The sequence below is a fragment of the Cajanus cajan genome, chromosome 1 (assembly GCF_000230855.2).
Source record: "Cajanus cajan strain Asha chromosome 1, NIPB_CcT2T_4, whole genome shotgun sequence".
NCBI lineage: Eukaryota > Viridiplantae > Streptophyta > Magnoliopsida > Fabales > Fabaceae > Cajanus > Cajanus cajan.
This window is the reverse complement of record NC_138517.1, coordinates 43,458,909-43,469,555: the sequence shown is the minus strand read 5'-3', so window position 1 is coordinate 43,469,555 and position 10,647 is coordinate 43,458,909.

Sequence of the window (10,647 nt, the reverse complement as noted above, 5' to 3'; positions counted from 1 at the left end):
GAGTTCATGGATTCGCCACCAATGTTTTACTCAAAACATTGGAAAAAGAAAAGGTTTTTAAAAAAAATTCAATAATGGTCTTGATAACCAGAATTGGGTTAATTGGGTTCGGGAGTCGGTTACGTGTAGGGAAGATATTAAGCACCCCTACAACGCCCTCAATCGGTACCCTATGATGAAGTTAATGTGATAAGAATTAATAAATTAAATATTAGATACCTTTTATTAATATTTATTTACATGCTTGAAATTTAAATTATACAACTAACTCTAAATGTCTACATGATTGCTTTTATTATAACAATATTGATCAAAGATAAGAAATAAAAGGGAGAGAAAAAGATTGACTGAAATACCTCTTGAATGAGCTCTATTGAATCTTCAAATAGGTTCTTTGTGGCGACCTTTCACATTACAATATGCCTCACAAAACTCAAGAAATACAATAGGAGGGGGAGAGAGAGAAATTTCAAGCTCTAAGGAGTTCTGGATGAAATTTTGTGGCCCCAGAGAACTGTGCCCAAGTTGTCTATTTATAGGCATCAGAAGGGTGCCAGAATGACCCGTTCCAAAATTGGAACGACCCGTTCTGGATCTGACCGTTCTGTGTTAATTTTTGTAACTGGAATGACCCGTTCTGAAACTAGAACGACCCGTTCCAGAGATGAGATTAGCACATAATTGACAAGACTGGAATGGTTGTTCCAAACAAAGGTTTTTAGGCCTTTTTAATAACTTGGAACGACCCGTTCCAGTTTTGGAACGGCCCGTTCCAATTAAGTCTTTAACCCCTTTTTTAGGAGCTTGGAACAACCCGTTCTAGTTTTGGAACGACCCGTTCTAGTCTAGGAATGGCCTGTTCCAGTCTAGGAATGACCCGTTCCAAACTAGGGTTTTAGGCCCTTTTAGGAACTTGGAACGGCCCATTCCAAATTGGGAATGACCCATTCTGGTTTTGCAATGGCCCGTTCCAGGCTACTAAAACTAGCTTGTTTGGGCTTTTAGGCCTCTTGATGTCTTGTCCTGTTATTTCCATGCTTGGGAGCTCCAATTCTTTGATGATAGATGTCCATTTCATATCTTTTGTTGGTCCAGATGAAATTGGGTGTCTACAGTTGCCCCTCTTTACTTGTCCTTTGGAATAACTATGTGTTGCTTTTTCAAAGGCAAGTAAAGACGTAGACATTTTGTCCGGGTCTTCTCTTCGTCTCTTTGGTGTTGGTGCTTCTGTGTTGTTTCCCTTGGATAGATGTATTAGCTCGTACAAGGCTGAAAAACTGTACACCTGATCTTCAGTCTTCGAGTAGAAGCTCCATTATTTCTCTTGTGATAATGTGTTCCTTTATTTGTAGCTTGTTTCACTTTAAGGTTAGGTAACCCTCTTCAATCTTGTACTAGTTTTGGGGATCTAGCAACCCTTTCACTCTAAGGTCAGGTAACCCTCTTTATAATAGTTTTAGGGATCTAGCAACCCTTTCACTAAGGTTAGGTAACCCTCTTCGTTCTAGTTTTGGGGATCTAGCAACCCTTTCACTAAGGTCAGGTAACCCTCTTCGTTCTAGTTTTGGGGATCTAGTAACCCTTTCACTAAGGTCAGGTAACCTTCTTTGTACTAGTTTTGGGGATCTAACAACCCTTTCATTGAGGTCAGGTAACCCTCTTTGTACTAGTTTTGGGGATCTAGCAACCCTTTCACTAAGGTCAGGTAACCCTCTTTGTACTAGTTTTGGGGATCTAGCAACCCTTTCACTAAGTTCAGGTAACCCTTTTTATACTTGTACTTGATGTCTTCTCATTGAAAGACTGCCCCTAGGTGGATGGGCAGGAGAGGTTTGATGTGCCCCTGTGTTGGTGGGCAGAGAAGTGGATGGCTGGCAGGGATTCTAGTGTTGCCCTTATAACGTAAAAAAAAATATGGCTGATTTAGTAGCCAGAACGGGCCGTTCCCAATTTGGAACGGGCCGTTCCAAGCTATTGAATTAGCCTGTGAAACATAGTTGAGAACGGGCTGTTCTGGTTGGAGAACGGGCCGTTCTAGATGGAGTACGGACCGTTCTAGAGGGGAGTACGGGCCGTTCTGGATGGAGAACGGGCCATTCTGGATGAGTTCCAGAACGGGCCGTTCTGCATGAAAATTTTGTACGTGATGAGGGGGTGCAGAACGGGCCGTTCCGGATTTGGTACAGGCCGTTCTGGCCACTCCGGAAAGTCTATAAATAGGGGTTAGGGGCCTTCAGGAAAATGTGAGTTTTTAGAGAGAAGTTTTAGAGAGAAGGTCTCTGGGTTAGTGAGCTCCTTTCTCTCCCAAATTTCTCTGTTTGACTCCTTTTCTCCTCTAGACCACTAATGCCTTCTGGCTTTTCTTGAAATTCAGATTAGAAAGCTTGCTTTGGGAGGATTGAAGTTCCGGGTTGAGCTTTGGAAGGGAATTCTATTTCGTCAGTTTGGAGCTTTGGAAGGGAATTCTATTTCGTCACAGTTGTTGGCTATTCTGAGCCAATCTTCAGGTGAGGGAAGCTAGAGTGTAGAATGATTAAGTTGTTGGATGTGGATTGAGTAGTTGTTAACTTAAGTTGTTCATATGTTGTGTGTTGATAATATGTGATACGTTGTTAAAGTTTCTATATGTGGTAAAACTAAGTTATTTTTATGTTGTTTATTGTTGAATTATTAATAAGTTGAGATGTATAAGTTGAAGTAGTTTATTGATGTAAAAGTTGTTTAAAGTTGTATAAGTTGCCTATTGTTGAAAGGTGCTTATTGTTGTAAGTTGCCTCTTGTTGTAAGATGTCTATAGTTGTATTGTTGTGAGTTGCTATAAAGTTGTAAGTCGTCTATTGCTGTAAAGTTGTAAGTCGTCTATTGCTGAAAAGTTGTATGTTGTTTAAGTTGTTATGCTTATTAAGTTGTGAGTTGATTGTGTTGTTCAAGTTGAAAGTTGTTGAGCTGATATATGTTGTTGATTTATAAGATGATTAAACTGTGATGATAAGTTGTTGATCACTAAGACTAGGGGAGATGTTTTCGAAGTTGCTCATCCCATTGTGTGGAGTGAGATAGTTGTGGTGCTCAGAGAGCCCAATTTGTTGAAAAACCCTCCTTGGGAAGTTGTCCCTTGGAGTGGATGTTGTATTGTTCTCCTCTAGGACTTAGTTGATTCCGTGTGTGGGCAAGGTCGAGGCACACGTGTACAAAGCAACCACAGCATAGGGGCCAGGCCGAGCTATACTGATTACAAGCGGCCAGAAGTTGAGATACATAGTACTAAGGTGATTTGTTTTAAAGTTGAATCCCTTAGTACTGTGTGGGCGACATGGAAATAGTCGATCCATGTCATGGTTGAATGACCAATTTGAGTAAGGTATCTAGTTAGAGATGCAGTCTTTGACTAGATACTGGAGGGTGCGTGGTACTTGGAGGACAGTGGGTGGGCTAACTCCACATGTGGATTGGTGAAGCTAGCCAAGGCCGTGGTAGGCTCATACCCAAACCCTTTTGTCCTGAGAGTAGTACTGGACCTCCGAGTCTAAGTGGCACACCTGAGCAATCGCCTATTATTGTCTATACCTGGTTCTCTTCGGAGTTCCTAACGTTGTACTATACCTGACCTGGTGGAGATAGGTCAAACGTTGGATTCGGTAGGGTTTATGCCACCTAGACTGCTCAACCTCAGTTGTTGGAGATCTCCCAGTTGTATATGCGTGACGACGCATTACATATTAAGTTGTATATTGTTGTTGTTGTTGTTATATTAAAGTTACTTCTAAGTTGTATGAATGAGTTGGGTTTTTATGTTGAATTGTATAGTTGTTTGTGGTGATGATTGTTATACATTTATTGCATGATTGTTAATATGATGAAATGTGTGGTGTCTTGCTTCATGATTGATTTTGAACTCTAGCTTACCCTCTTGTTTCCATGTGGATGGACTACGATGATCATACCTTGTATGGGAGCAGGTCAGGGCCAGCTTGGAGTTGAGGTGACCGCTACGAGACGGGGAGTTTTGATCCTCGTGTTAGAGTTATCACCTTGGGTAGCCGTTTGTGCTTGACCGACACTAGGAGATAGTATTTTTTGGATAACTGTATAAATACCTAATACTTAAAAATTTAATGATTCATATATATTTTTCATGTTTATGTATTTATAAGCTATCCAACTTTATTATTTATCTTAGCTCACTATTCTTAGTGCGATTCCACTAAGTGTAGCGACCACGGTGGGTCGTTACAGCCCTTTCCACGTGAGTATTGTGATGCCTCTCCAGGCGCCTGCTTGTGGTAGTTTTTTTTTTAATTTCATTTTTTTAGCTTAGGCTCTTTCATGTTTGAAGCTTGCCTTTTTCTGCTATTTTTCTAAATGCTTCGGCTTTTTCAACATTTACGAAGCTTGCCTTTTTATGTCTGTGGCGAGGACGTCTGATTAAGATGAGGATTGCTCGTAGGTGGTGCCCTTGTGCTGGTGGGAAAAGGAGTAGATGGGTGACAGGGATTCTGGTGCTGCCCCTGACATGTGAGTATTGTGATGTCTTTCCAAGCGTCTGCTTGTGAAGTCCCTTCGGTTCATTGATGACTGATTGTTTATGCTCTCCTGATTGATGATTGTTGATGCCCCTAGTTTGGGTTGCTTTTGCCTCTTGTTGGGATGATATCAATCGAAACTTATGTTTCCCTTTTTGGCTTTTCTTGTTGAAATGCAAAAAGATGTTGAATGCTTATTTATGCATGATGGTAGTTATTGCATATTTTGAATAATTCCCTTTTGATAAATAAAGTTTTCTAAGTGTGTGAGATGCTTTTTTTTTTTAGATGCATGCGATGCATATTTTAGTTTCCCCCTTTTTTAGATGTGGCTTTTCTTTTTTCTTTCCCTCGAATGGACTGCTTTGATTGATGTGCAACATTAGTCATATTGGCCATTTGGCGTATTGAGTCATCTTGGGGCTCCTTTTTTCTTTTTGTTTAGAAACCCTAATTTTTGCCTATGATGTATCCTAGCGGGTATTTTTTGCTCTTTTTATTTGCCCTAATTTTTGCCTAGGACGCCCTTTACGGGTTTTCATCCTAGCGGGTCATTTTCATTTTTTTGTTTCTCTTTTTTTTTTTTGTACTTGTTTAAATTTTGACAACCATCAACAATATACGTCATTAAGATTGGACAAGACAGAAAGGAAAGAAAAAAATGATTTAGAATGAATGGTTAATGGAGGTAGGATGATTTAGAATGAATGGGTAGTGGAGGTAGGATGATTTAAAATGAATGGGTAGTTGAGGTAAGTGAGTGTTTAAGTTTTTTAAACAAACATTTCCTTGGATAATTATTATAATCATTTCCTTGAACTACATTTCTGAGTCTCAGGTAGAGTCTTCGCAGAATTTGGCCCCTTGTAAAAGTGTTCAAGCCGTCTTTTAGCTTTCAACTATGAGAATCATCACTTGCTATTTTTATCCTTTTTAGATCCCTAATTTTTGCTTAGGACGTGTCTTAGCGAGAACTTTTGATTTTTGTTTTTTTTTGCCTAAGATGCCCTTTGCGGGTTTTCATCCTAGCAGTATTTTGCAAGTGATATTATTTTTTGGCATAACAATTCTTTGCTTTGACAAAATCTCCTACCATCCACGTTTGGGAGGACCAGTGTCTTTGATGATTAACACTGCCCCCCATTCCCGTACACCAAGGAGAAAGATGTTGCCCCAACCTACGGGTGTTGAGAGAGAGTTCTTTCATGAGCCGAGATTTGTACTTCCTTTGTCGGCCAAATTGAACGAAAGTTGTTTTTTGCAAGACTCTTCTTATGCAATGATAATCTTGTGTAAGACTCTTCTGATCACTTTCTTATTTTTGTGTGTTTCGAGGAGGTGATCTTCTTATCTACCATAAACTCAGATAATGCGTTGTAGATGTTCGAAGCTTTGATTAATTTTATTATCTTCGGTCATATTTTTTTTTTATTGTGATTGATTTTAGAATTTAATATGTGGGAAGAGGGGGAAAAGAATAAACACAAGAGATTTATGGAAATGACGTATATTATTGGTGAATGTAAAAAAAACAAGCCCTTATTGTAAGATCCCACAACCCTGGGCGAAAGTTATGGGCAAAAAAAAAACAAAAACTTAATGGAGCCCCTGCCCCAATGGCCATTCAACATTGCATTCCAAGGTCACTTCTTATCGTGCTTTTGCAACGGGTATTTGTTGATGTTGGGTGTGTTGGTGTCAAATTTCAACCAACCAGTGTCTCTAAGTCCTTGCACACGAAATCGTAGGGCCTTGCATCGCTCCACGGAGTGCCCCGGAGAGTCAGAATGATAGTCGCACCTTTCCTCAGGCTTGTACCACGATGGGTAAGGAGGGTTCATCTTCTTCGTTGGAGGAAGTCGTACTAACATCGAGGCCTCCAAGAGTTGGGGTAGTAGCTCTGCATATGTGATGAAGATTTTGTCTACTACCTTGTCATCTCTAGGCTTTGCCTGTGATGCAGCTCGACTCTTTTGAGCAAAGATGACAACGTGGACCCCTTCTTCCCTTTTCTTTTCATAAAGCCCTTTTGACAAACCATTGTCCAACGGTGGGGGCTCTATGGTTTCATATCCGAATGGGATGTCTTGTATTAGGTGGGTCCCGATCGCATTTTTACTGCCAAATTTGTGGTCCTCAATGGTTCTCAATCTTTCCTCTAGGGCACCTAGATAGCCTCTAATGTCATCGATGTCATGTTGCATTCTAGTCATGGTCTTAAACATCTTAGCCATTTGTTGTTTGAGCTGTATGAATTCCTTAAAAGGTACACGAATTCCTTCTTGTAAAGCTTCCATGACTCTTCCACCCTAAGCATTTGTGAGTATGGAGTGTTGAAAAGCCACCTTTGAGGGATAAGATAATTTCCTATTAAGCTTATTTAAATGATGATGCATGAAGGAGGTCTCTCAACAAAGACTTTGTAACCACTCCTTTGAACGTGAAATCATAGTGTCCCTTTTCGTAAATTTTTACGATGTGATAAAGGTCACACTAATTGGAGTTCATTAGTCTTTGTGAGAAATCTCCTAGTGATCCTAGGAATGTATATGGTATGCATGTCCCTCCTTTTTAATCTCTCTTTTTATTTTATTTTTTGATTTTTTTTGTTATTATTTTTTGGAAAATGCATGATGCCCCTTTTTTAAAGAAGGGATGTATGCTTCTCACAGATCTTATTTTCACACTAGGTTTTCCCTCATGATTATGTATTTTAATTTTATGTTTTTCTTTACCTTGGGGGAATTATAAAAAATAAATGAATGGTTTGAATAAACAAAATGCAACAAACATATGCTCATACAAAGTAACCCACGAACAGTCACGTTCAAATCCTTGGTCTGTGGTCCCTGTTAAGAAAAGTGCATTGTATAGGATAGTTCTAATCTCACTGGTCTTAAGGCCCCCAAGGTGCCCCTATTTTAGGGACCCAATATCTTTTTCGTCGTCACTTGGCAAACTCTAAGGTCTGTCGCAGTATTTCGGGCTAAAGTAACCGGTTATCACCTTGAGTGTGATTTCTGACAAGGCTCGCAAACTCCAAGGCCAAACTTGGGCCGGTCGTACGTCAACCACTCCCTATGTTTAATACCCTCATGCCCCCGAGTGTAGGGGGAACTTTTGTGTGCAAAGGTTTGTGTATAATTTTTATTCAAACAGATGCAAAATTTAAACAGGCAAATAGATATTAAAGCCAAATAAATAAAACAAACAAAGTAAAGGGGAAAAATATTTAAATTGTAGTTCTTATTTTATTATCTTCATCATTTAAATGGGCCTGACCCTTCTAAAACGTCCCCAGTGGAGTCGCCATCTGTCGCAACCCGAAAATTTCTGATCTCGCGACCTATGGTTTATACATCCTTTTAAAGATCTCATCAATTAAAGAATGCCCGGACCAGACTAATCCTTAATTAATGGTTTTGAAAAATGAGTTCATGGAGTTGCCACCAATGTTTTACTCAAAACATTGGAAAAAGAAAAGGTTTTTAAAAAAATTCAATAATGGTCTTGATAACCAGAATTGGGTTCGGGGGTCGGTTATGTGTAGGGAAGGTATTAAGCACCCCTACAGCGCCGTCAATTGTAATTGACAAAACTAGAACGACTGTTCCAAACAAAGGTTTTTAGGCCTTTTTAATAACTTGGAACGGCCCGTTCCAGTTTTGGAACTGCCGGTTCTAGTCTAGGAACGGCCCGTTCCAAACTAGGGTTTTAGGCCCTTTTAGGAACTTGGAACAGGGCATTCCAAATTGGGAACAACCCGTTCTGGTTTTGCAACAACCCATTCCATGCTACTAAAACTAGCTTGTTTGGGCTTTTAGGCCTCCTGATGTCTTGTCCTGTAATTTCCATGCTTGGGAGCTCCATTTCTTTGATGATAGACATCCATTTCATAGCTTTTGTTGATCCAGACGAAATTGGGTGTCTACAATAACTTTTGTCTGCGTCTGGTAGACTATATATAGCTCAAGACTTGACCTTTGTCTGAGCATTTGTCATTAATGCATTGATTTTTCCTTTCTTCTAGTCAACTTGTATATGGTCAGACCTTCAAATGATCTTTGACCAACCTTCGTCTGAGTCTTTATGTTTTGCTTTAGGTTGTGCTTGACACGTTTTTGTCTTGTTCTTGATTTGGCTTGTTGGATGCTTGTGTTAGCCTTTCGTTTGTCGTCTAGTATCATTTGATGCATATGCTTGTTCTTCATTTTACCTGTACTTATGTTTGTCTGAAACACTAACACATTTGTTAGAAATAACAATATGTATTATATTTGTCTCATTCAAAACCTTGCTGGGAGTGCTTCGTTCTTCGTTTGACTTAACAATCTCCCCCTTTTTGATGATGACAAATATAATTGATCAAATTATTTCAGATAATCCCTAAATTCTCTAAATCATAGCGATGCATAATTTATAGCTAGTTCATATATTATCAATGTATTACAACTTTAATTTATAGCCAGTTCAACTCTCCCCCTTAGTGTATGCTCTCCCCCTTACATGATTATTCTTTTTAGTTGTTTTTGATTCATTTAGCATATTTGATTAATTCGTTTCTATTTTCTCCCCCTTTGTAATCATCAAAATGAAATATTTCTTCAGAGAGAATTGATACATAGTAATATTATAACATTGATTAGAGCATGCATATCACAAGATTTATCAGACCATGTCATATATATCAGGATAGTAACTTTAGGTGAAAAGTGAAAACTGAATTTGGTTGAACATAAATTGTATATAATGAAGGACATCTATAAAAATATAAGAAAGAAAATACATTAGATTCTTCTCCCCCCTAACTTAGTTATTCCTACGCTAGTCTCCTAAAGTGATCAAGAAGATGGAGGTGGATTCTTGGAAAGCTTAGATGCCATTAAGTTGAACAAGCGATCCAACTTGTTGTCCAAATCTGCTTTGAATTTTTTGAATGTCTCGACAGAGACAAATTTCTGTTCAGGTTCAGATGCAGCTGGCAGTTCTTCAAGAAGGACAAATGTTGATATTAGCTCAGCGAAGATAGGTTCAGACGATTTAGATTGTGCTATTTCTGAAGGAGCATCCCAAGTCATAGGCATGCTTGTTTTCCATGATGGAATGTCCTTGCACCAATCATAGACCGGGGCTTTGAACCACGAGTCTGTTATAGCCTTCCACTCATCTTTATATAGGTCGAGATTAAAGAGAGCGGAGTGGATGAAGTATCCCTTACTAAGAGCATCAAGATATGGACCGCGTCGTCTGTAGAGAAATGCAGCAGATGTGTCACCAAAAGGCATTAGTTTGCATGGGGTCATCCAGCGATACCCGCGTAGCATTGGCGTTCTGGCTTTTTCTTCATTTGAGAGACCAGACGAGCTTGCCTCCTGACTGCACATATGCATAAAGTTCTGATATAACTTTTCAGCATCGTCTTCAGTGTAATGCAGTGCCTTAGTTGGGTCTTGTTGCCAGTTCAAGTTTACCCCTTTGTAGTGACGGACCTCAATCATTTTAGGTATGGGCATTGGTCCAAGATGAAGTGTAGGATCTTTCATCTTATTTTGATCAATTGGAGGAAGTCAAGGATAGATATGGTCAAGAAAAACATAGACTTGAGTTTCTGCAATGGTGAATAGAGAGGGATGTATGTACAACTGCAAAGATATATCTATACATAGGCGTAGATGGCCTATAGCTGCTAAGTCCAACGCAGAGAGGGAGCGATAATGACCTATATGCACAAAGAAGAATTTGGTTGGTGAATTGAAGAGTTCTACCTTTGGTAGAGGGGATGAAGGCTTTCTTGGAAGGTTGGAGGATGACGTTTTCTTTTTGGGTGATGAGGATGATAATGGTTGTTGATGTAGGGGACGAATGAGTTGAGGAGTTCCTTGTGGTGGAGTCCAGGCAGATTTGGGCTTGATCACACCACCTAGATAAATCTTCCTCTTGAATAGTTATCGTGCTAGGTGGAAGAGCCAGATAAGCCGTAAACGGAGAGAAGGGAATGTCTGGGCAATAAGGAGTGCATTTGTATTCCCCTTCTTCATACTCATACATCGGTGTAGGGTATCCTTCTCGACACAGTGGAAATGAGTCTTTAGCTGTTTGACCGTGAGGGTCAATGATAGTGAGT